This window comes from Psammomys obesus, unplaced genomic scaffold, assembly GCF_907164565.1.
Source record: "Psammomys obesus unplaced genomic scaffold, mPsaObe1.curated_primary_1811, whole genome shotgun sequence".
Classification (NCBI taxonomy): Eukaryota; Metazoa; Chordata; class Mammalia; order Rodentia; family Muridae; genus Psammomys; species Psammomys obesus.
In genome coordinates this window covers 15144926-15154327 of record NW_026592890.1, presented here as the reverse complement: position 1 = coordinate 15154327, position 9402 = coordinate 15144926, and the positions used below count along the sequence as shown (strand labels likewise).

General features: G+C 44.1%; 1 pseudogene; it reads right to left on the bottom strand.

Moving 5' to 3' along the window:
• Positions 1 to 7767: 7767 nt before the first annotated feature.
• Positions 7768 to 9036, bottom strand: LOC129683216 (serine/threonine-protein kinase H1-like; annotated as a pseudogene).
• Between the last annotated feature and the right edge of the window lie 366 nt (positions 9037 to 9402).

Here is a 9402-nt window from a genome sequence, read left to right as displayed (position 1 = left end):
AGAAAAATTTTTTGGCCAAGAGGCACCTGGAACCTTTCTGAATAGTCCAAGAGAGTGATCAACGCACCCGGCACTCCCTGTGCCTCACTGTAATTTCTACCATAACTCCCATGGCAAGATTCTAAACTGAGAGCTCAGCGGTACTCCATGTCCAGGGACCCACTCCTGCTCTGCGGGAGCTCTGCCTTTGTTCCCCCAGGCTGTCACCTAAAATCCTACATAACACTTTCTTCTGAAACTTACCCTTTGTGGTCCATGAATTTCATTCTTCAAATTTGAGAAACAGGAATCTGGAGAACACTGGGCATGAGAGGATTTGGTGGATATTAGTTTCCCAGCACCAAGCTACAGCCCACCTGAGACTAGAGAGCCTGCATCACCCTCAAGGACACCTCAGGTAGCTGCTGTCAGAGAATAAAAACAAAGGGGAGGGGGAGACATACAAAGGCACACAAATGAAATCTTCCTACAATTTAAAAAATAATTTTTTTATTTATAGGACTTTAGTGGTAGAAAGATTCCTTGAATTCACAAATCTAAATAGTTCAGTTTTGTTGTTGCTGTTGATTTTTCACATTTGACCTCAGATTATGTTTGAGAAACATTAATAATTAAAGAAGTTAATAGGTATATGTGAGGAGATGGGCAGAATGTATACACACATATATGTGTATATGTACACACACATATATATCTGTGTGTGTATGCGCGTGCACACACACATACAGTATTTTTCAGAAAGGGTGTTATGTAGCAAAGGATTACTTTGGACTTTGGGTCTTATTCACTCTGCTAGGTAACTAGACAGATATTAGAAAACTTGGGAGGTCACTGATGGTGGACTCCTCTCTCATAATCAGCTTTGCACTTTTCCTGCTTCCATGGTAACACTAGAAAGGGAAGAATCACCTTTCCTTTCCTACTGCCAGAGTAAGATTTAAAATACTGTATAAAAAAGCAGAGGTATCAGGGCTTTATTGAGTCCATCAAGAGAAAGTGCCTTTCTCCTGATTCAAAGAATGGATCCTGGGTTCTACTTCTAGTCCTGGATGACAAACTCAAGGGTCTGAAACATTCTACACTACTGACTCCTCCATGAAGAGTTAATTCAACTGGGCCTGTCAATCACCTGGTCAAAAGGCAATTCGTCAGGAAAGCTGATTCACCTGAGCATATGGTAAGGAGATGGGAGGAAAAATTTCCCACTTCCTGAGATAATGTACTTGTACTCCCTGGGGTCCTCTCCATCATGCAGTTGTTTACAGATCTTCAGCTTGCTGACTCAGCTGCTGAACCTTCCTGCCTGTAACTCAAAAGGACACAGCCTTCTCGCTTCCTCTTCTCCATCACCCTCATTCCAGCAGCCAGGAGATTTATGGTTTAACTTCCCTGTTATTTTTCAATCAAACTCTAATGAAGTGGTTCTGGAGTTTTCTTCTGGGTTCATTTAAAATTTATTTTATCAACACAACTAAGAACCTACAAAAGAGAAGTGTCATTGGAATGGATTCTCTTATGCTTTTTCTTATGTTTTCTTTACAAGAACTCCTGGTAGATTTCTGGACAGCTTGGTCCTACCCTAGAGTACCTGGAAAACTCATCACATATGTGTAATGGGCAAGTCCCACACCTTGATAAGACTAGCTAAGGACTAGATAAGACTCCTGTGGCTTTGGGAGGTCCTTGCTCCTCAGGAGAGTGTTTGTGGGTGGAGGAAAGGGATGTGCTTTACTATCTTAAGAGCATGTTCACACCTCTCCTGACTATTGGCATTACAGCTGTTGGTCATCATACCCAGTTCATGTTGTCCTGAGTGATGACTCAAGAATTCTCTGCATGCCTGGAAAGCATGCTACAAACCAAACTACAGCCCCAGTGAAAAAATTAGTTGGTGACAAATATTTCCAACTTGAACCATTTCACCATGCAGTTACTCTCTGCACTCTCTAAAGGCCACTGTTACTTTTTAATTTTTTAAACATTATATTTTTTATTAGGGGATAGAACAACATGTCATTTCTTGGGTTTTCAAGAAACATGTTTAAAACTTAGGACCAAAAGAAACTGGTTAAATGGTCATGTTTACCACAGAATCTGATTTGTAGAGGCCAGAAATGACAATTTTGTTGGAAAGCTCAGAGCCTAGAACATATGTTCTGCTGCTATTTTTTTTTTAAGATATCCAATCCCAAAGAAGCAGGGTGTGGAATAGGGACAGAGAGAAGGAAGAGTATATTCCCTAGAAAGTAACTCCTTGATACTAAACTCAGAAACACCATGGAACTGAATGCATTTAAGGTGAGCATATACAGAGACAGGAGAACATACAGTCTTCCTCACTGGATCTTATTTCACATAGCTTTGCTCCAAATTTCTTGTATTTCAAGAAAACACTTCTACCCACTGATTCTCTATCTGTGAATGACTTTGCTAGTGAGGTGTGTTTCTTGGAGAAAATAGATTTTATTCATTTTTTTAATTCCACCAGGTAGTCTGATTCTTTTAAGTGACTTGAGGGGACAAATAAGTATATGTTTCACTTTGAAAGGAAGTATTTAGTTAAGAGTTTTATTATAGTGGAGAACCAATGTTCTCTCCTAGTCTCTCTTGAACCAGTGGAAGTTTCTGGTTTCTCTGAGAACTCAGTGATGTTTTGATAAAAGCTGGCTTGTGAGAGGGCCTGTGATGTTTTGCTGTGATTGCTCTCATGTGAGCAGCATGACTTCGGTCAGCTGAGCAAATCTGTGGGTGGACTCTAAGGAGGGGAGCACAGTGAGACATTGGTTTTTGGATCTTCATCACTGTGCTGATCTTCATGCTTCGACACCAGACTTTGCAGAAAGAATGTCTCATTCCAGAGAACTTCTTGGGACTGAGTCTTTTGCTGACTTGTCCCTGTCTTCTGAATTGTGATGATTCACGTTGCTGCTTTATCTTGACTTTTGGACTGAACTGCTAGGATCCTAATGACTGAGTTTGGCAAATCACCTAAGGACTCATTGTCCCTAATCAGCAGGAAGTAGATAAAAGAGGTCTACAGCCTTCTTCCCTACTAATCTCCTATCTAAGGTGGGAGGATAGGGGTTAGAAGGGAAATAAAGGTGTTTAAGAACCCTAAATAAAGTAGGTTTAGTGAAAATTTTAAGCCTATATACTCTCTCTCACACACACACACACATACACACACACACACACACACAAGTTCTTGGCTATCATTTCAGTCATAGGTTTACAAATGAAAAATTAGCCAATATGAAAAGTCTTATTAATTGACTTTCTCATTGACAATTTTAAAATCAGAGATAGAATTTAAACAAAATAGAAACAAACATCAGTAATTAAATATTGTAAAACTGGTTAGCTAAGAGTTCAATGGCCTGATAAAATATAACCTCTGCTCACACATAAATACAAAGAGAATATTGTAGGTATGTTTGTTCACCTTTCTTATATGTGAGAACCACAAACATAATGTTGTTTTTGTAAGCTGAGTGGTAATTCACTTGTGTTATGAGACATTAACCACATATAATGCTTGCCTCAAAACCTGTGGATGCTGGAACTCAGTTTCCTTGAAGCTGGATATAATGGATAAAAAGATGTTTGGGCTTTATGATTTTTAAGTATAAGTTACAAGTATATTTCCTTTTTTCACTGTTTTTTTTAAATTAATTACAGTTTATTCACTTTGTATCCCAGCTGTAGCACCTCTCTCATCCCCTCCCAATCCTATCCCCCTCCCCAAGTCCACTGATAGGGGAGATCTTCTTCCCCTTCCCTCTGATCCTAGGCTACCATGTCTCATCAGGAAGTATATTTCTTTTATTCTGCAAATAAAGTAACATCAGTTTTTACATTTTGTAGATAACAATACAGAGGAAATAACTTTTCTTGTTGTTCCTAAAATATTCTAAATAGAGGGAAAAGTTGAAATTTATGAAATAAGCTTTTCCTACAGTTAGTGTATTTCTGAGGGATTCATGCATTTTATATTCTTGTGTAATGGAATTACAATTTTTCCTTACCAGGGTTTAAATTGGTAAAGGCTTATCCTCTGTTGTTACCTCCAAAAAGGCATTAGGCTATGGAGATAATGTTCAATTATCATCAGCATTATGAAATACACATCTTATCTTCATTTCAAACAAAAAAGGTAATTTTCATTCCTTTCAAAGTTAATAGAGCAGCCTTACATTTCTCCTTTTCTAGTTTGTCTCTAATCAAGAGAAGGTTGGCAATATGATATACCAATTATTTGTGGCAAAATGCCATAGTCTTTGTGTATCCTCCTCCTCTTACTCTTTCTTTCTTCCCTCTCATTACATTATAGACAGTCATTTAGAAACTACTTAATCATTATTTCAAGTTGCAAAATGAACATCAGTTCCTTTTGTTATGTAATTTATAATACTAACCCCCTAGCTATTAAATAATTATCAGGTAATAGAGAAAAATTGGTCAGAATGTAACTAATGGTTTTCTACTTCCAGACCTCTCCTGCTTTGTCTGTGTGAATTACCAGCCTTGAGAACCTGAGTAGGGTATGTTTGTATTTCTGATCCCTAGAGCAGCTTTGTGATCCTGCTTGGCTTTTACTGGACTTGTGCTACCCAGGCGATCTCTGCACATATGTACCGGGTACCTAGGACTGTTACTTTTGCAGTGTAAGGGACAGTCATAGTGATTGTGCTAAATCAGTCAGAACTCTATCACAAGAAAAAAAGAAATACACTATTGGTATTACCTGCAACACTAGCTGTTGATTAGCAAATCTGGATGGTACTTTCCTATTTATCATTGTTAAGAGAAGCAACAATAGGTTTTAACATTAATTACTAAATTATAATGTTTTTTCCTCAGTTTCCACTAGGGTTATCATTTACAGATTGGTACATGATAAGCAGCAAAAAATAAAAATAAAATAAAATAATTTTAAGTGTCTGATTAATTAGTGGGGACCACACAGAAGTGAGTCTATGGTTTATAAAGTAAATCTCTCTTCCGAAGGGAACTTAGGCTTTGTTTCCGGTAATGATGAATCCTCATGGGAATAAATGGCAAAAATGGGAGGAGGAAGTAATACTCTTGGACTCAGCTGGGGAGCTCAACTGGGGATCTCACTTGGAGGGCTCAATGTAAAAATTCTGAAAAAATCCCCAGAATTTATTAAAGGCATCTACTGTTCCATAGTTCATGGTATGTGTCCTCATTCACCAACTGCCGACATAACCATTCATTTAATAAAGCTTTCATAACAGAAATAAATTAAGATTGACTCAGTGGAAATGCCGAGAGGTAGCTGGATTCAATACCTATTTAGATAGTACGACTGACAAAATGAGTGACAGAGAGAGACAGTGAATGACACATGTTATCAAAACTAAAATGACACAAAGCACCAAGGCAGGCTTTGGACTGAATTACTCAAATTCGAATTTAGCCATCTTGAAAACAGAGCCTGTCATTAACATTTGCTGGGGGAGAGGCGTCATTTTCTTTTTCGGTGGTGTGGAAACTAAGAAGCAGCAATTGCCCGACAAATCACCTCTCACCCACACTAACTCAAGAAACTTGAATTAACTCAGAGGGTCTCATACAAAAGAAGATGTGAAAGTGAGAGGGACTTATCAGGAGAAGGGTTTCCACTGGAGGAGGAAATGTAGGGGAAAATGACTACAATGCTTTTTTCCCCTAAAATTCATCATACAAATACGTCAAACTGCCAGTAACAATAAGAAAACAAAACAAAACAAAAAAGTGTAAAATGGAGCGTTAAATTCAATACCTAGAAAACCAGAATTATAAGAAGAGCCCTCAGAGTCTGGCTGCTCCACAGTAGGCAGACAGTGAAAAGAGGCCCTAGGTAAATAAATATACTTCTTTTTGGGAGGTGGGTGGGAGGGGCAGCTTGTTTATTGAAAACAGAAGATACATTTACAGAGTACATGAAATAAATAACTGCACATTCTCTGTCCACAGTTCATGGCATGACGGCCTGGTGGACCTATCAATGGCCTAAGACACTAAACTCCCTCTGTCCTACCGTCACAACCAGAGTTACTCTAGGCAGGAGAGAAAAATAAATCCCCACTGGTTCACACCCCCAGAGATTCCTGGGGAACTGGTAGGTGGGGGAATTCTGAGAGCTCAGGCTCTCCACTGCCTCCTATTCAGAGGGCAGGAGATGTAAGGAGAGGGTATACGCGGCACAGTTGACTTGGCCCAGAGTAGTCTGTTTGGTTTGGTTTCCCAGTGGAGGTGGCATACGTAGAAAAGAGGGCCTAGCCCAAGGCTGCCTCCTGAGAAGAGCTGAGTGGAGTAAGACCTTCCTACTGACAGAGGCGCTTCATCTAGCCAAGGCCCTTCTAGGCGCTGTCCAGCCCCTTCTACACACTGAAAGCAGCTACAGAGGGAGCTTGGATTCCAGCCTCCTGTGGTGATGGTAGGGGAGACCATGGCGGATAGAAGAGCTGTCGTGACTCAGTCCTCTGGGAAAGCTGCTCCTGCAGCCCTCCCTACCTCCCAGAAGGTAGCCTGAGACTAGGTGGGGCCAGCCTGGAAAGTTAATGCTATGAAAAAGAAGTGGGCACGGGGCAGATAGGGCAAGACCAGCTCTTACGGCAAAGTCAGCACCCGTGGCACCCAGGGTTCAGAGGCAGCTAACACAGTATGGCTAAGTTCCAGGGTGAGGTTTGGAGAAAAGAAGCTGAGCATAAGGGGAGTTGGGCAGCCAGGACCCTCTCCCAATTCATCTACTCCTTTCTTTCCTCTTCATTTTGGGGGTCAGTGGCTTTGCAAGGGTGTACACCAGTCCCACCTCGCCCCCCTCCCCGCCCCCCGCCACCTATACCCAGACTAGACACTAGATGGCGCCATCATGAAGCCGTAAAGGAGGTCACAGTAAGCAGCAAAGGGCAATACCAAAGGATAGAACAAGGAGGGACAATGGAATTCTGAAGAGAATACTTTTCAGGCACATCCATCCCCAGGCGCAGCAGCTGAGCGCCCTTTAACCCCTCACTGTTGGGAAGGAGGCAGATAGGGGATGTAACAGGATCCAAGTAGGAGACGGAGACAGCAGTAGGCTCTGCAAAGGCGCTGATGGTCATAGAATCCCTCATAGAGAGGTTGGAGCCTGAGCTTAAGGTCCATGCCACAGTCCTACGCCAGAGGTGCTGGCAAGTCTGGGGGCTGGGGGTGGTGGTGGCATGGAGGTGGCACCATGAAGAAAGACAGACCTTGACTGGGGGAAACGGTGGGTCACTTGGATCTAACTGGAGCTAAGGGACTAATGAGGCGCCCGGGGCTGGCAACCCAGCTGTAGCAAAAGCTAGACCTCCCACTGGAGCAGACCCTTAAGGATTAGCATGGCAGCGAATATGGGCGCTAGACCGATGCTTTGTGGATAAAAAGGGGTTAATAAAAGTAATGGATTAAAAGAGTCCTGAGCCATAGGACCCTTTTTACCCAACACTGTAGGTGCCTTTAGTCCAAGGAAGAGGCAAACATTAAGGTGAGGACTGGGTCCTGCACTTTTTCCCAACTCAAACAGAGTAGTAGCTGCCTCCCAGGTCCCAGTTCAGGTGGCCTTGGGCCGCCATTCCATCATGGCAGGCATGATAGGAGGTGGGGGGGGCTGCTAAAGGTATAGAGAGGGGCTGGGTCCAGGCATGCTCTGCATACTGCTGGCCCCGAGGCCTCGCTGGAGAGAAGGTGACATGGCAGAGAGTGGCCAGACGGTAGTGTGTCCATGTCGTAGCTAGTGGCTCAGCCATTATACTGCTGCTGATAGCCCAGACTGAGCTCCCGCAGTCCCCGCTCCCTAACACGGCGAGACTTGTTAGAGCCTGTGGAGCGGCTAGAACGTGTGGACTGGGAGGATTTGGTGCTCTGGCGACAAGAAGAAGCACGCTTGAGGAGATTCTGAGAGCTGGATTGGTGGAGATTCTTCATGGATGAAGAGGCTGCCATGCTTACAACCCATGGGTGTCTGAGGGCTGGAAGTGCAGTCATCCGGCCTCCAGGGTCCACTGTCAGCAGCCTGTCAGTGAAGTCCTTGGCCAGATTAGATACGCTAGGCCAGGGCTCCCCCAAATAGCTGTATCTGCCCCTGAGCATCTGCCGGTATAGCCGGTGCAGTTGTCATCCTCAAAGGGCGTAGTGCCACCGAGCAGGATGTAGGCAATGACACCATGTGCCCACGTGTCCACGGAACTGGTGTAGGGTTTTCGAACCAGGACCTCAGGCGCAATGATTTCAGGTGTGCCACGAGTGGTCTTCAATCAAGCAGTCATCACCTTTCTTTCGGGCACTGGCCAGCCAAAGTCAGTGATGGTGATCTTGGAGTCAGTGCCTGCGCGGTGGTAGAGGAGATTCTCAGGCTTGAGGTCTCGGTGTGTGATGCCAAGGGCATGTAGATACCGGACACCATCTAGTACCGTTTGCAGCACTCTTGTGGCATCCCGCTCAGTGAAAGAACCCTTGGCAATAATCCAGCCAAAGAGCTCACCACCAGTGGCCAGCTCCGTCGCCATATATACACGCTCCTGTGTCTCAAACACTTCCACCAGCTGGATGACGTTGGCATGGCGTGCCCGCCCAGCACTCGGAGCTCAGACTCCTCTCACACACCTCTAAGTACTTGGTCGCCATCATCTTGACAGCATATGGCTGTTGGATTGCCTCGTGCTCCACACGTACCGCTCGGCTAACGTTGCTTCGGCCTATCAGTGCTTTGATATCATACTTAGCTGTTACACGTGGGTCGAATTTGGCCCTGTACTTTGCCAATCTGGCACCGCATGGTGGCTCTGTAGGAGGCTCCGTGTGGCTGGAAGTGGGAACACCAGGGCAGGGAGGTGCATATTGACTGGTAGCTGGAGAGCCAGCTTTGAGAGGGCTAACGCTGTCCACCTCTGTGATGAAGCACTTGTATACATCATTCTTAGTGCCACTGAATGGCTCCACTTTCTTGACCAGATCCAGCTGGACATCCTCGGGTGGCTCAGGAAGGACCTTGCTTGTCCCACAGCCCATCACAGACATGGGGGCACCCTCTCCAGCGAGGCTGGCAGGACCTGCTCTGTAGGCAGTGGCCTCGTCTACACCTTGCACGAGCCAGCAGGTTCTTGAAAGTCGCGGAGGCTCAGGCCACGGTGTCCCAGCCCAGGCCACGGGCACCGCCGCCATCCTCCCGTGATAGCTTCGTGAAGTCATTCATAAATATACTTCTACTAAAAACTTAAGATGCCAGATTTATGTTTTCCTCTTTTCTAGGACAATAGTTGGATGAGCTTTTATCCAAAGTGGAGTGGAAGGAGCTTCCAAATCGCTTGCAATTGAAACCAATTAACTTCCCTCCAGTTTGCAGGAAGAAAGAAGATCTATCCCATACCTCCAACA